Source organism: Myxocyprinus asiaticus, chromosome 22, assembly GCF_019703515.2.
Source record: "Myxocyprinus asiaticus isolate MX2 ecotype Aquarium Trade chromosome 22, UBuf_Myxa_2, whole genome shotgun sequence".
Lineage (NCBI taxonomy): Eukaryota > Metazoa > Chordata > Actinopteri > Cypriniformes > Catostomidae > Myxocyprinus > Myxocyprinus asiaticus.
In genome coordinates, this window is record NC_059365.1 from 22,677,588 (window position 1) to 22,694,838 (window position 17,251).

A 17,251-nucleotide genomic window follows, 5' to 3' on the forward strand; every position below is an offset into this window, starting at 1 on the left:
TCCCCACTTTTGAAAAGCACCGGCCGCCACTGGTACACATGCATCAGACATGTTATTCAATGTCTCACATCATGAGCACTGCTTTTTTTAAATGTTGTGTCAAGTTAATAGTTCAACTTTGAAAAAATGATCTCTGTAGAGTGTCTTCTGTACTCTACTTTCTGTTACGCTCTGTCCAGCTGAAGTGCTGAACGCAAGAAAGTGTCCTGTGTGAATGGCCCTTACTCTACCTCCCAAAAAGATTGTACAGAATGTCCCCAGACAGTAACAATTTGTCTTATGTTTTGATCCTGCTATGCTATGTTTAACATTCCTGTTCTAATTGCTTACATCTACAGGGCTCTATATCAGGCCTAGTATCACTGTACAGGCATAAAAAGCCAAATGTATCTAACATTTGACATTGAATATAATACTTGTTATCTGGGGATACAAGGAATTCTACTTGAACAACCTCACTACTATCACTACTATCAAACTAGTGATGGACCAATATGTTGGCCAGGTCAATTAATCAGCCGATATCTGGTCATTTTTAGATTCTGTATCCGGTGTAAACCACAACCACTCACCCTCAAGTAGTTTCTAAATGACTTTCTAAATGAAGGAGATGTTAGGCAGAATTTTAGGCATGGAAAATAAAAAAATGCAATGAAAGTGAATGGTTACTAATGGTGACTAAGGCTGACAGTCCCTAACATTCTGCCTAAGATCTCCTTTCTTTATTTTTGGGTAAACTATCCCTTTAACAGAAGTGTTAGTTAATTCTTTTGTCAGTTCCAAAGTCCTTGACAATGGATAATGAACATTTTCTGTTTTCAAGTTTTTCTATGTTTATTTTGAATAAATATTATGTGAAATACATTTGCATGTCAAAATTGTTTTGGACATATCATTGCTTTCATTAAAGTATATGTATCGGCATTACATCCTGCTTTCTAGACATCGGCACTGGCTATTGAAAAACAGATATCAGATGATCACTAAAATTGTCAATGGAGCTTTATGTCCATTACAACTTCTCTAAAAAAGACTACATCCACAATTTATCTAATACACTCAGGCATTTGCAGAGGAAAAACATGATATCCAGAATGAATGTCACATGCCATTGAGTCTATTCACAGGCACATACAGAGAGCCACACCCTGATGATGCTGGCTTTCTGGGAAGGTGGTGGGTGACATTGGCTCATGCCTCCAAGTGTGTGTTTGTGTTCATATGTGCAAGTGTTAAAGTGTGAAGATGCATAGACTATGAGTACAGGGTGGATTTTGGAGGTGAAATCCAAAGTAAATGAGTGGTAATTTAACACCCAACCCTCTTCTGGCTAATCATGTCCCTGTGTGGATTAAATACATAAGCCTAAGAAGCACTCCTTTAACTCTCGAATACACACATTCTCCCTGTTTGGCGCTGCAGGCCCAGATGAAAAAAAAAACACATAACAGATGGCTGTAGCAGCCTCTACATGGGCATCAAGCCGTCTACATGCAGTTATTTGGCACTGGAATGCATCGCACAAAATGTGTTCAGGTTGTGCGTGTATTCTGAGATGCTTTCAGTGAGCGCTACCATCTCCCGCTCAATTGTAACTCTAGCTGCCTTGTTACCATGGAAACTGACTTTAGGTGTTGCCCATCCAAGAGGCAGCGCATACACACATACATGTGCACACAGAACACAGAATGTCAGACACTACACCATTTCATATGGGTATATATGGATGTAATTTATAAGCAAATATCTGTCTCTAGTGGTCAGGATGGCATTTTCTTGTAGGATTATTCTCTTAAGGCTTCACAGAAGAAAAAAAAATAGTTTAAAAGACAAATGTTCTTTCCTGCTTGTGTTTCCTTTTGATGTTGACCATAAGAAATGACAAACTCTTGTCATATGTCAAATCAGTAAGTGGACACTGATTGCAGTGTCTCTGAACGTCCTGGCTATGTTAACGATTAAACAATTGTAACAAGGTAAAAGGGAAAGGAGGTGGCGAGAACCGGCTTAACAATATAAATAATATTTAATGGTTAACTTGAAAAGACAAACACATTCAGGCAGCTGCCCGTAATTCTGCCGCCTCCGGTCGCCTTTATCCCTCTCAGGCTTGATCAGCCTGATTAGGGGCTGGGTGTGCAGCATCACGGCCCGGCACCGCCCTCCGCCCTGCCACATTCCTCCCTCGGTCTTTCAGGCCGGGGAGCCCCCGGCATGATGTACATCCCCCCTGGCAGGGCAGAGGGCAAGAGAGAGAGAGAGAGAGACCAGTCTCCGTCACTACCTCCGGTCGCCTTTATCCCTCTCGGGCATGATCAGCCTGATTAGGGGCCGGGTGTGCAGCATCACGGCATGGCGCTCCCTCCACCCTGCCACAACAATATTCTAGCTTTTTCTGAAGAACATGTGAGTGGTGCTTGTCCGTTCAAAACTAGATGCCATTATCCTAGGATGTTTTAGGTGGTTGCCAGGGTGTTGCTATGAGGTTGTTAAGGTGTTTTGAGTGGTTGTTAGCGTATTGCAATGTAATTGCTAGGGTGTTATAGGACTGGCCCAAATCTAAAGAGGCCATCTCCAAGTAATAAAGTTTGTTTTGGAAGTAAAAATCCTGTTAATTTTTTCAACAGGGGAATTTATTTTTTTAACAATAACACATTATATAATATATATACAGGCTTACCAAAACTGTACAGTAAAACGTCGCCTGGTCTGACAATTTTGGATTTCTACTGAGGTACACAAATGGTAGGCCCATTGCAGCCTCAGTTTTCTGTTCTTGGCTGACAGAAGTGGAACCAAACGTGGTCTTCTGCTGTTTTAGCCCATCCGCCTTAAGGATCGACATGTTGTGCATTCTGAGATGCTAATCACTACAATTGTACAGAGGGGTTATCTGAGTTACCGCAGCCTTACTGTCAGCTCGAACCAGTCTGGCCATTCTCCGTTGACCTCTCCCATCAACAACGCATTTTCGTCCACAGAACTTCCGCTCACTCGATGAGTTTTGTTTTTCGCACCATTCTGAGTAAACTCTAGAGACTGTTGTGCGTGAAAATCCCAGGAGATCAGAAATACTCAAACCTGCCTGTCTGGCATCAACAATCATGCCACAGTCTAAATCACAGAGATAAAAAATTTTCCCCATTCTGATGGTTGATGTGAACATTAACATGTGAACAGGCAGGTTGGGAATGGGAAGTTGCCCGGGTCCCTGAATACAACCTCTACGTCTTTTATCCTCTTTCTACCTTACATACACACACTGTCACACAATCCCTTTCACACACTCTCTCTCTCTTCCTCACAAACACACACAGACAAACACTCACACAGTCATTGCCACAGTCAAACATAAAGAGTGTATCTGTTGTCGCCATGCATCTCTCACACTTAATTCATAGCATTGGGTTGCCATGGTTATCTAAAGCAAGCATACTGCTTTTCATGAATGTGCCCAGAAAGTCTCTCTCGCTTCACTTTTTCACACCCACCTCATTACATATGTTGTTTTCTGGTCGAAATGGACATTTTAAAAACCTAATCACAGGCTCTGTGTAGAATAAAATGACATGAAGTGTGAATGGTATGACCTTGAACTTAGTCCTTGCTAAGGCAAAGATTGACTCTTGCTCATACTTAGGTTTAGGAATTTGAACAAAAAAGTATTCAACTTCAGCATGTAACTCATCCTGCACTGTTTGTGTTGCAGATTTGAATGATACCTCAAACTGTGTGGCTTGTTAAGGAGAGGTGTTCTATTAATTTTCTAAGTGATCAGAATTAATTTTTGCCTGGTGGACAAAGAAATGGACACAAAAATTCCAAGAGACTTCAAACGAACATTACAACAAACTTTAATTTGAAATATTGGATCATGTCTACTGAGGATAGATCATGGGTAGTGTAGTTATTCACCACAAATTCCACAAATAAATGTGATTTATTAAAAATGAAGAATAAGTAACACGGACTGATGGCTTCAGCAGAAGCATATACCATCGATTAACTACCTCAAAGCTTAAGATCTTTTTTAAATGTTTATATATTATTGTTAAAAAAACAAATTCCCTTATAGAAAACATTAACAGGATTTTTACTTCTGGAACCAGACAGTAGTGTTTGGGTGTTGCCTCTTTAGACTTGGGCCAGTAAGTAACCACTTAGCAACCACCTAGAAAACCCTAGAAAATCACATAGCAATACACCTACAACCACTCAAAAGACCTTAACAACCTCATAGCAACACTCAGAATAATACACACTGTTTTAAAAGTTTAGCCAGCCACAAGACGTAAACAGTTTGCATGTTAACATGATTTAGTGTCCCAATATTGTGTAAAGTTGTATCTAATTTTACAACTTTATTGCTATGACATTGTAACGTAACCCTAAAACCCCAAAACAACCATGAAAACAATTATTTAAGCTGCACTACAGCCCAAATAACACAACTTTTAATAAAAGAATTAATGTAAATGCTTTTATAAAATTATAAGCTTCACATTTCTGCCTTTAAGACTTTAAATTTGCCCTGTTCACTTCCATTGCGCGTGTCTAGCTGTAAACTTGATTTTTGCTTTTTTTTTTTTAAAGAAAAGGAGGGATGAGTAAATAATTTATGGTAATCAACATTATGCCCCAAATGCTGTCAACTGAGCTAAACTTGTCAGTTATGGACATAAAATCTTGCAATTAAATCAATATGCGCAAAATAATTGTGCTGTTTGTATACAGCCAGAGCACAGCGCACTCAACACAATGAGGATAAAAAGTGAAGAAATTTTTCTTAAATTTCTTAAAGACTTACATTTTTTCCTCACATTAGGCTATCATATGGCTATCAAATGTGTAAATATTATATATATATATATATATATATATATATATATATATATATATATATATATATATATATATATATATATATTTGTTGAAGGGTTGGTTCACCCTAAAATTAAAATGCAAAAGGTAATTTGAGTCAGCAGTTCAAATTGGAGATTGGAGGTGTGGGTAAGAGCTAATTTGACTTATAAAAAACATTCAAACATTTTGAGTTTGCTATTCACAAGAAGCATCTGCTGACGTGGTTCATGCCTCGCAAAAAAGAGATTTCAAAAGATCAAGAATTGTTGCTTTGCATAAAGCTGGAAAGGGTTACAAAGTTATTTTAAAGAGCTTAGATATTCATCTGTCCACAGTTAAACAAATTGTCTATAAATGGAGATGATTTAGTACTGTGGCTACTCTCCCTAAAAGTGGTCATCCAGACAATATGACTGATTAATTGACACTGATGAATTCTCAGCAAGTTAAAAAAGAATCCTAGAGTGACAGCTAAAGACTTCATTGAAGTCTTTAAAGGAATCATTGAAACTGATTAACATCTCTGGTGTCCATGGCAGGAAGCCGCTGCTTTCCAACAAAAACATTGCTGCATGCCTGAAGTTTGCCAAAGACGACCTTGACACTCCACAACGCTACTGGGAAAATGTTTTGTGGACGGATGCAACTATGGTTGAATTTTTTGGGAAGAACACGCAGCACAATGGAGTAAAAAAGTGCACTGGTGCATACCAACAAGAAAACATAATCCCAATGGTGAAGTACAGTGAAGGGAGCATCATGATTTGGGGCTGCTTTGCTGCGTCGGGCCTGGAGCGCTTGCCATCATTGGGGGAAAAATTAATTCGCAAGTTTATCAAGATACCCTACAGGATAATGACAGGGTGGATGTGTGCCAACTGAAGCTAAGTAGAAGTTGGGTGATGCAGCAGGACAATGACCCTAATCATTGAAGTAAATCAATACAGAATGGCTTCAAAAAAAGAAAATCCACCTTTTGGAGTTGCCCAGTCAGAGCCCAGACCTTAACCCAATAGAGATGCTGTGGAAAGACCTCAAGAGAGCTGTTCACACCACACATCCTAAGAATATGGCTGAGCTGAAGCAGTTCTGTATGAAAAATCATTCAAAATTCCTTCTGAATTTTATGCAGGTCCATTCGGCAGCAACCAGAAATGCTTGGTTGAGGTTACTGCTGCCAAAGGAGGATAGACCAGTTATTAAATCCAAGGGTTCACATTTTACACAACACTATGAATGTTTAATGGGATGTGTTCAATAAAAACATGAATGATTAGAATTGTTTGTGCATTTTTACATTAAGCACATTATGCTTTGTCTACACTTGTGACTTTGACAAAGATGAGACCAATTAATGCAGAAAACCAGCTAATTCCAAAGGGTTCACATACATTTTCTTGCCACTATATATACACAGTTGTGCTCAAAAGTTTGCATACCCTGGCAGAAATTGTGAAATTTTGGCATTGATTTTGAAAATATGACTGATCATGCAAAAAACTTGTCTTATATTTAAGGATAGTGATCATATGAAGCCATTTATCACATAGTTGTTTGGCTCCTTTTTAAATCATAATGATAACAGAAATCACCCAAATGGCCCTGATCAAAATTTTACATACCCTTGAATGTTTGGCCTTGTTACAGACACACAAGGTGACACACACAGGTTTAAATGGCAATTAAAGGTTAATTTCCCACACCTGTGGCTTTTTAAATTGCAATTAGTGTCTGTGTATAAATAGTCAATGAGTTTGTTAGCTCTCACGTGGATGCACGGAGCAGGCTAGATACTGAGCCATGGGGAGCAGAAATGAACTGTCAAAAGACCTGCATAACAAGGTAATGGAACTTTATATAGATGAAAAAGGATATAAAAAGATATCCAAAGCCTTGAAAATGCCAGTCAGTACTGTTAAATCACTTATTAAGAAGTGGAAAATTTGGGGATCTCTTGATACCAAGCCAAGGTCAGGTAGACCAAGAAAGATTTCAGCCACAACTGCCAGAAGAATTGTTCGGGATACAAAGAAAAACCCACAGGTAACCTCAGGAGAAATACAGGCTGCTCTGGAAACAACCACACCATCTTTTTCAAGGAGCACAATATGACGATACTTGAACAATAATGAGCTGCATGGTTGAGTTGCCAGAAAGAAGCCTTTACTGTGCCAATGCCATAAAAAAGCCCAGTTACAACATTCCTGACAACACCTTGACACACCTCACAGCTTCTGGCACACTGTAATTTGGAGTGACGAGACCAAAATAGAGCTTTATGGTCACAACCATAAGCGCTATGTTGACCCCTCTCCAAACAAGGCCTACAGTGAAAAGAATACCATCCCCACTGTGAAGCATGGTGGTGGCTCACTGATGTTTTGGGGGGGTGTGAGCTCTAAAGGCATGGGGAGTCTTGTGAAAATTGATGGCAAGATGAATGCAGCATGTTATCAGAAAATACTGGCAGACAATTTGCATTCTTCTGCACGAAAACTGCGCATGGGACGCCCTTGGACTTTCCAGCACAACAATAATCCTAAGCACAAGGCCAAGTTGACCCTCCAGTGGTTACAGCAGAAAAAGGTGAAGGTTCTGGAGTGGCCATCACAGTCTCCTGACCTTAATATCATCGAGCCACTCTGGGGAGATCTCAAACATGCGGTTCGTGCAAGACGACCAAAGACTTTGCATGACCTGGAGACATTTTGCCAAGAAGAATGGGCAGCTATACCACCTGCAAGAATTTGGGGCCTCATAAACAACTATTACAAAAGACTGCATGCTTTCATTGATGCTAAAGGGGGCAATACACAGTATTAAGAACTAGGTTATGCAGACTTTTGAACAGGGGTCATTTCATTTTGTTTTGTTTTATGATTGTGCCATTCTGTTATAACCTACAGTTGAATATGAATCCCATAAGAAAGCCTGCTCACTCCTGTTTTCTTTAAAAATGGTACATATATTACCAATTCTCCAAGGGTATGCAAACTTTTGAGCACAACTGTTTATATATATATATATATATATATATATATATATATGTGTGTGTGTGTGTGTGTAAACTCAGCAAAAAAAGAAACATCCCTTTTTCAGGACACTGTATTTTAAAGACAATTTTGTAAAATCCAAATAACTTTACAGATCTTTATTGTAAAGGGTTTAAACAATGTTTTCCATGCTTGTTCTATGAACCATAAAAAATTAATGAACAAGCACCCATGGAACGGTCATTAAGACACTAACAGCTTACAGACGGTAAGCAATTAAGGTCACAGTTATAAAAACTTAGGACACTAAAGAGACCTTTCTACTGACTCCAAAAGAAAGATGCCCAGGGTCCCTGCTCATCTGCGTGAACGTACCTTAGGCATGCTGCATGGAGGACTGCAGATGTGGCCAGGGCAATGAACTGCAATGTCCATACTATGAGACGCTTAAGACAGCATTACAGGGAGATAGGAAGGACAGCTGATCGTCCTCACAGTGGCAGACCACGTGTAACAACACCTGCACAGGATCAGTACATCCGAATATCACACCTGTGGGACAGGTACAGGATGGCAACAACAACTGCCCGAGTTACACGAGGAATGCACAGTCCCTCCATCAGTGGACAGACTGTCCACAATAGGCAAGAGAGGCTGGACTGAGGGCTTGTAGGCCTGTTGTAAGGCAGGTCCTTACCAGACATCACCAGCAACATGTCGCCTATGGGCACAAACCCACCTTCGCTGGACCAGACGGGACTGGCAAAAAGTGCTCTTCTCTGACGAGTTGCAGTTTTGCATCACCAGGGGTGATGGTCGGACTCGTGTTTATCGTCGAAGGAATGAGCGTTACACCAAGGCCTGTACTCTGGAGTGGGATCAAGGTGGTGGGTCCCTTATGGTCTGGGGTGGTGTGTCACAGCATCATCGGACTGAGCTTGTTGCCATTGCATGCAATCTCAACACTGTGCGTTACAGGGAAGACATCCTCCTCCCTCATGTGGTACCCTTCCTGCAGGCTCATCCTGACATGACCCTCCAGCATGACAATGCCACCAGCCATACTGCTCGTTTTGTGCATGATTTCCAGCATGACAGGAATGTCAGTGTTCCGCCATGGTCAGCGAACAGCCCGGATCTCAATCCCATTGAGCACATCTGGGACCTGTTGGATCGGAGGGTGAGGGCTAGGGCCATTCCCCCCAGAAACGTCCTGGAACTTGCAAGTGCCTTGGTGGAAGAGTGGGGTAACATCTCACAGCAAGAACTGGCAAATCTGGTGCAGTGCATGAGGAGGAGATGCACTGCAGTACTTAATGCAGCTGGTGGCCACACCAGATACTGACTGTTACTTTTGATTTTGACCCCCCTTTGTTCAGGGACACATTATTCCATTTCTGTTAGTCACATGTCTGTGAAACTTGTTTAGTTTATGTCTTAGTTGTTGAATCATTTTATGTTCATACAAATATTTACACATGTTAAGTTTGCTGAAAATAAAAGCAGTTGAAATTGAGAGGATGTTTCTTTTTTTTTTTTTTGCTGAGTTTATATATCATCTTCTTATGTATAAAATGAAGATAAGTAAATGACAGAATTTTAATTTGAGTTAACTAAACCTTAAAAAAAAAAAGAAAAAGACATGTACAGCAGTTCTTCTGATTTGCACTAAGAAATAAGTATCTGAAAACAAAGCTTAACATTTCTATATATATATGAACCAATCAAAACAGCGATGTGAGCTTTATTTAATGCATTTGTTGACCAGCACACTGAAGTTGTTCCTCTGTATCAAATTCACTACCATCTGAACACAAAGACTTTAGAACTTGGTCAACATGTTTTCTTTTCCAGATTGTATTCTGTTTCAAAACTGACAAAAACAGATGCCTACACACTGGTACATATGCATGGCAAGCATGTTTTTATTATTATTATCATTGAAGAATTAATCCTGTGCTAAACCCAGTTTTTACATTTTAAAATAAATCAGGAATCCAAACTAATGTTTGAGAAAGACAATCATTGTTATTACATGGTGTGTTCTGAAGACTTATTGGACATCTACCTCAATCAGTCTCTTTATTTGCTCTTTATTTGTCTCCGATTTCCACAATGCATATCCTTCTGATTCCAGATGCCACTGAACCTACAGAAGGCATAAAGTCAAAAATTCCCTAAATACCATGTAGTTAAATGTTGACAATGCTAAATACTGTATGTGTGAAAATAAATACAATATAGTTTGTATGAAGACTGTTTCCTTACACAAGTCTGATCCTCTTATTGGAAAGTTTGGGGCCAAGCACTTAACAAACTGCTTGATAGTGGAGGCAATCTGACAGCCTGTTCTCCAAGAGTGGGCTTAACACTGAAGCGCTCTAGCAAAAAGCCAAAAAATACGTGAACACTAACCCTTCACAATATACATCTGGCAAACAGAAAGTATTCAGCATGTGAGCGCTGTGTGATTCATAAAGATGAGTGGTGACTCACTTGGGTCTTGGTTCCCCTCCTCTTTTCTCTGTACATTGTGCCTGTGTATGATGGCCAGAACCTTATGCTGGTTGGCCATGATATTTGGTTCAGCTATAACCTCACTGATACACAAGTTGTTTTTTAATGGCCACTGAGGCTGTGGCACTAGCAACCAAAGGCAGCTGTTCTTGATATGCTTGGTCTGTTGAAGCATTGCTCCACCCTCTGGATAGTTCAGATCCTACAGGAAGCATAAATCAATCATAATGAAGACAGCAGGTGGTCTTAATCAGGTCCTTAACCTTTTGAGGATATGTGACTCATTACAAAATGATGCTTCTTTTTTATTTCACCCCCCCCCCCCCCCCCCAAAATGATGCTTCTTTGCATGCTAACTAAGTTTGATACAGTTTAATTCATGGAATTTATCCGTTGTATGTGCACATGGAACTAAATTACCAGAACACTTGGAAAACGTTCAAAGAGATCCAAAATAAGCTTGAAAGAATATCTATCTTCTCCACGACTGACTAGATGCTTTTTATGTGTCCAGCTGTTACACTACGGCTCTGGAAAAAAATTAAGAGATCACGGCAAAATTATCTGTTTCTCTGGATTTACTATTTATTGGTATTCCAGGATAACCTTCCAGAATGGCTTGATTCATGCGTCCTTCACAAAGATGAATCTGCCCGGTTCCAGCCTGCCCGATTCCAGCCCAGATCAACACCGATCCTCCACAAAATTTCATATGGGTGCGAGACACTGTGGCTTGAAAGCTTCTCCAGGTCTCTGTCTAACCATTAGATGACCAGGTGGAGGATGAGTGAAAATCTGGGGGTGCTTCATCAAGGCTGGAATCAGGCAGATTCATCTTTGTGAAGGACACATGAATCAAGCCACATACAAGGTTATCCTGGAAGAAAACTTGCTTCCTTCTGCTCTGACAATGTTCCCCAACTCTGAGGATTGTTTTTTCCAGCAGGACAATGCTCCATGCCACACAGCCAGGTCAATCTAGGTGTAGATGGAGGACCACCAGATCAGTCTCCAGACCTGAACCCCATTGAAAACCTCTGGAATGTCATCAAGAGGAAGATGGATGGCCACAAGCCATCAAAGCAAGCCGAGCTATTTGAATTTTTGCACCAGGAGTGGCATAGTCACCTAACAGTAATGTGAAAAACTGGTAGAGAGTTTGCCAAGATGAATGAAAGCTGAGATTGAAAATCAGGGTTATTCCACCAAATATTGATTTCTGAACTCTTCCTAAGTTAAAACATTAGTACTGTACTGTTTAAAAATGAATATGAACTTGTTTTCTTTGCATTATTCGAGGTCTGAAAACACTGCATCTTTTTTTGTTATTTTGACCAGTTGTCATTTTTTGCAAATAAATGCTCTAAATGACAATTTTTTTTGGGGGGGGGGGGGGGTTGGGAGAAATGTTGTCAGTACTTCATAGAATAAAACAAAAATTTTAATTTTACTCAAACACATAGCAAATCCGGAGAAACTGATAATTTTGCAGTGGTCTTTTAACTTTGCCAGAGCTGTATATGCTCTGTATGCCCACCTTCTGTTGGTCAAGACTGTGTAAATCTTCAGGACAAGAAGCTCTGCAGCCCCAGGTTTACTGTGGATTGTGCCATCAATGACCTCCTTCAATAAACTGATGGTTTGTTTCACCAGAAACTTTTCAGAACAGAGGAGTTTTATTACAAATGTAATGTTTTTTTTTTTATTTATTTTATTTTATTTTATATATAATATTTATTTGTGGATCTTGTGTTGTTAGTGTAGGAGATATATTGTAGCCCCAAGCACAACAACATATCAAGATACTAAACTATAATTATTTCATGCAATTTGGTGATAATTATTTATGTGTATCTGACTCACTTTCTCAATCTGGGACCAGTTTGATTGCTTGGCGGCCACTGATGCTCCATTGCCATAGGAGTGCAAATGAAAATCCTCTGGGAATTACCATGAAAATATTTCTGTCACTAGGTATCCACTGGAAAAGTCTCTTCAATTAAAAAGACAGTTACAGAATCAACTGTATGGCAAATAATGTGGCAAGTGTTACATTTGAGATGCACAATGTTAATGTTATCCATAAGTCGAAAACATTTTATTCGAATTCTATGAAACTGAATGTAATGGCAGAGCTTGAAGACTTGAGGACCAAACTTTGGGGATCTAGAGATAAACAAATATTTCAGTAGTTGTTACTTGAGAAGAAAAACTAAATTAGCTTGTTAGACACCATCTTTAGGCTTTTATTAAATTAGATCAATTGAATGTCTCATTTTTAACCTTACAGGGCAGCAGAGATGTCAGTGTTATGGATCAATTGGGGATTGTGTTAACTGGGGATGTGTGCATGCATGTGAATCATTGTACTTGCCTTTTCAGCAGATTCGTTTAATGTGAATTGTCAAGCAACAAAGAAAATACGTTTTGCACATTATAAAAAGTTTAGTTTTTTCATCGATGTCTGATCTAATTAATTTGACACAGTTTAAGAACTATTTTAACTGTTTCACAGGGTAACATGGTTGCCCGTGTTAACGTGGGACATTGGTTTGAAAGGGAACTGGCGATTACATTTGTCAGAGCAGTAAATCGAATGTTGAATTATTTTATTTGCAACACTAAAGCATCATATGTTGGTATGTGTCAACAATATACTTTCAATTGCTTTTATTTCTTTATATTGAAAAATGGCTTGATTAACTATAATAAACTTTCTCTGACCATTAAATATAACAAAATGAAAGAATAATTACAATTGAGACACTGGTCCAGTGGTAAGTCATACTGGCAGTAAACATATGGCCTGTGTTCAAATCCTGATCAATCAATCAGGACAAATTTGTAGCTTTGCTGCAGATTATGATGTATTTTTAACAGGTCTATTGAAAACAGTTTTGTAAATCACATACACAATTTATTATAATGTTTTAAATAAATAAATCAAAATTGCAACTGAATCTGACAGCCAGTAATTACAGTATACTCTACTCGATGATGCTTCCTCAGAGTACCATTTATTCTTACCCATTGGAAAATTTGGCCTTTGTACTTGCTCTCCACCAAAAATATCGCACTGTTCTGAAAGATCATCTTTTGGCATTGTCATGGGTATTCATAAACATACGACATTGTCATGCACAGAACCTTTGACAGGTAAAAGATGCTATTATAACAATTTAAATAAAAATACAGATATTCACAGGGAATTTGTCACATTTATGAGTTTTGTTCTTGTTTTCATATTTTTTACATTATTTTTAAGTTTAGTTCCTGTTCCTGTTCAGGTCATGTGGTTTCATGTCATGTGATTTCCTGTTCCCCTCCATGTTCATGTGTCTTGTTATGTCATTGGTTCATGGTTCATTGTTTTATTATTAGTTCAGTCTTGTTATTGATTGTCTTGTTTACTTGTTACCCATGTCTGTGTATTTAAGCCCTCATGTTTACCATTGTCTCTTGTCAGGTATTTTTTATGTAACGTTGTTTGGTAGTAAGTCAAGTCAAGTCAAGTCAAGTCCAGCCCATGTTTATGTTTTCTGTTCACAGTTTCTGGATTTCAAGTTGATGTAAATAAACACTGCACTTAGGTTCTACACTTCATCATCATCGTCTGCCTGTTATTGCCAGCATTTTTACAGAATACCTGACCCCAAAATGAACCCAGCAGTTCGGCTTCTTCGTTTACGTCAGGGGAATCGTTCCCTGGAGGAATATGTAGAGGACTTCTGTGCTCTGGCCTGCAGGGTCGACTTTAATGAGGTGGCCCTCAAAGACTTTTTCAGTTTTGTGCTAAATGAGTCGGTCAGCTCCATGATGCCCTCACAGTGAACTTTTTGGTAATGTTTTGGGGCATCGGGAGCCGCCCCTAGTGGGGGGGATATGTCATGTTTATGTGTTTTGTTCCTGTTTTCATGTCTTTTTTTTTTTTTTCACACAATTTGGAATGCCCAATTCCCAGTGCGCTTTTAAGTCCTCGTGGTCGCGTAGTGATTCGCCTCAATCCGGGTTGCGGAGGATGTTGCCTCCGTGTCTGAGACCATCAACCCACACATCTTATCACGTGGCTGGTTGAGCGCGTTGCCACGGAGACATAGCGCGTGTGGAGGCTTCACGCCATCCACCGCGGCATCCACGCTCAACTCACCACGTGCCCCACCGAGAACGAACCACATTATAGCGACCACAAGGAGGTTACCCCATGTGACTCTACCCTCCCTAGCAACCGGGCCAATTTTGGTTGCTTAGAAGACCTAGCTGTAGTCACTCAGCATGCCCTGGGATTCGAGGCTAGTGAACTCCAGGGGTGGTAGCCAGCGTCTTTTACCACTGAGCTACCCAGGCCCCCCTCATGTCTTTTATTTTTAAGTTTAGTTCCTGTTCAGGTCATGTGGTTTCATGTCATGTGACTTCCTGTTTCCTCGTGTTCCTGGTCATGTGATATCCTGTTCCCCTCCATGTTCATGTGTCTTATGTCATTGGTTCATGGTTCATTGTCTTATTATTAGTTCTAGTCTAGTTTAGTTTGTTTTCTGTTCACAGTTTCTGGATTTCACGTTGATGTAAATAAACACTGCACTTGGGTTCTACACTTCATCATCGTCTGCCTGTCATTGCCAGCATTGTTACAGAATTGAACCCAAGTCTGTATGCATGGTTAGCAAACACACCACCCCTAGACCAACAGACATTTTATATGAACAGTAACAATTGTTTTATCAAACTATTGTTTATATATATATAAATAATATAGGCCTATTGTTGACTGACACATAATCAGCCTATGATGCTTTAGTGTTGCAAATAAAAGACTTCCACATGCGATTTACTGCTCTTGACAAGTGTAATGGCCAGTTCCCATTCAAACCAATGTCCCACGTCAACATGGGAAACCAGATGTTACCCAGTGAAACCATGTTAAAATCGCTCTTAAACTGTGTCAAATTAATTGGAACAGATATCGATCATACAAAGAGGGTTAATAATGATTCCAACATTTTTTTATGATGTGCAAATCGCCTTTTCTTGGCTCCTTGGCAATGCACATTGAAAGAATCTGCTGAAAATGCAAATAAAATTACTCAAGCGCTCGCGCACATCCCCAGTTGATCCATAACACTTCTCCACTCACCTGCGCACGTTATTTTATTTTATTTTTTTATTTTTTTTATTTATTTATTTTTATTTTTATTTTTTTTTGCGAAAACGACAAATCGAGACTTTGCAGCCATTTCAAAACCTCTCGCGGTAGACCAGACTTTTTGGGCGCCGGGGAACAGGCCATTTCTAAATATTGTTTACAACTTAAATGTGACGAATTTGTTTGGTGAAAGAGGACAAGCGCTCTTCGATTTCGGTTGCATGGAAACAGGCGCGAGGACACGCGGTGGACTGAAGTTGATGGTTGCCACCTGCTGGTGACAGACGCGTATCGTGAGTTTCATCTGCCATCGTTTGTTCATGATTACTGATTGAATTGTCTTTTTTTTTTTTTTTTTTTTTTTTTTTTCACATTGAGAAATATCCCTTTGAAGGTGCACTTAGCATTTTTGTTTTAACTTAAAATAAACAAAATAAATTGAACATTTTGTTTAAAATGAGCCAACTTAGTGCACATTAAACATTGTGATCTGTTTTTACAAATTAAAGGATGCTCTGTTAAACAGTACGACCACTTCCCGTAATTAATTTCATGTAAATTAATATTTGTAATAAAAAATGGCATTGTGGGACCATTATGAGATGGAGCTGAACACGCATGATTTGAAATATGTATTTATATTTTTAAGTCAGACAGTATTTCAGACTATACATTGTTCCTCAAAGACAAATAAGATCAACACTACAGCAGATCTGCATAATCACACTTGTTACAGTTGTGACCAGAATTTGGTTTGAAATTTGAAAGGTCTAAAGTTGTTTATGTAGTCTATTTTACAAAGAGTTGTAACTGACAGTGCAGACTGTCTTGATTTCATGTGAAACATTTTACATGAGTGGTGCAAATACACCGCCTGGCCAAAAAAAAAAGTAGCCATTTGGATTTAAATAAGCAGATACTTAAGAGCCTATGATTGGATCATTATTGCAGTGATTAATATGTTTCAGCTGGCAACAATTCTATTAACCCTAACTGATGCAGTGTGTAGCTTCTCATTTCTTAAACAACCATGTTGGAAGACGTATCCCGTGTCGTGAAAAAGATGTTACTGTGTTTCAAAAGGGGCAAATTATTGGCCTGCATCAAGCAAAGAAAACAACTAAGGAGACTGCTGAAATCAGTGGAACTGGGTTAAGAACTGTCCAACACTTTATTAAAATCTGGAAGGATAGTTGTGAACCGTCAGCTTCGTGGAAGAAATGGTCGGGAAAAAAATCTTGAATGATCATGATCGGAGATCACTAAAATGCTTGAAGTCACACAGTAAAAAATCAACAGTAGTGAAAGTAAGAGCATTTCCACATGCACAATGTGACGAGAACTTACAGGATTGGGACTAAATAGCTGTGTGATCACAAGAAAGCCACTTGTTAGTGAGGCTAATCAGAAAAAACGACTTCAGTTTGCTAGGGAGAATAAAGATTAGACTGTGGACAATGGAGAAAGGTCATGTGGTCTGATGAGTCCAGATTTACCCTGAGCGATGGGCGCGTCAGGTTAATAAGGGAAGCGTATGAAGCGATGCACCCGTCATGCATAGTGCCCACTGTATAAGCCTCTGGAGGCAGTGTTATGATCTGGAGTTGCTTCAATTGGTCGGGTCTAGGCTCACAACGTTTTGCAGCAATAAAATGAAGTCAGTTGACTACCTGAATGTACTGAATGACCAGGTAATCCCATCAGTGGATTTTTTCTTCCCTGAAGGCACGGGCATATT

General features: G+C 39.4%; 1 pseudogene; it reads right to left on the reverse strand.

Annotated features, from left to right (window-relative positions):
• Positions 1-9,918: 9,918 nt before the first annotated feature.
• On the reverse strand, positions 9,919-15,790 carry LOC127412933 (spermatogenesis-associated protein 4-like; annotated as a pseudogene).
• Between the last annotated feature and the right edge of the window lie 1,461 nt (positions 15,791-17,251).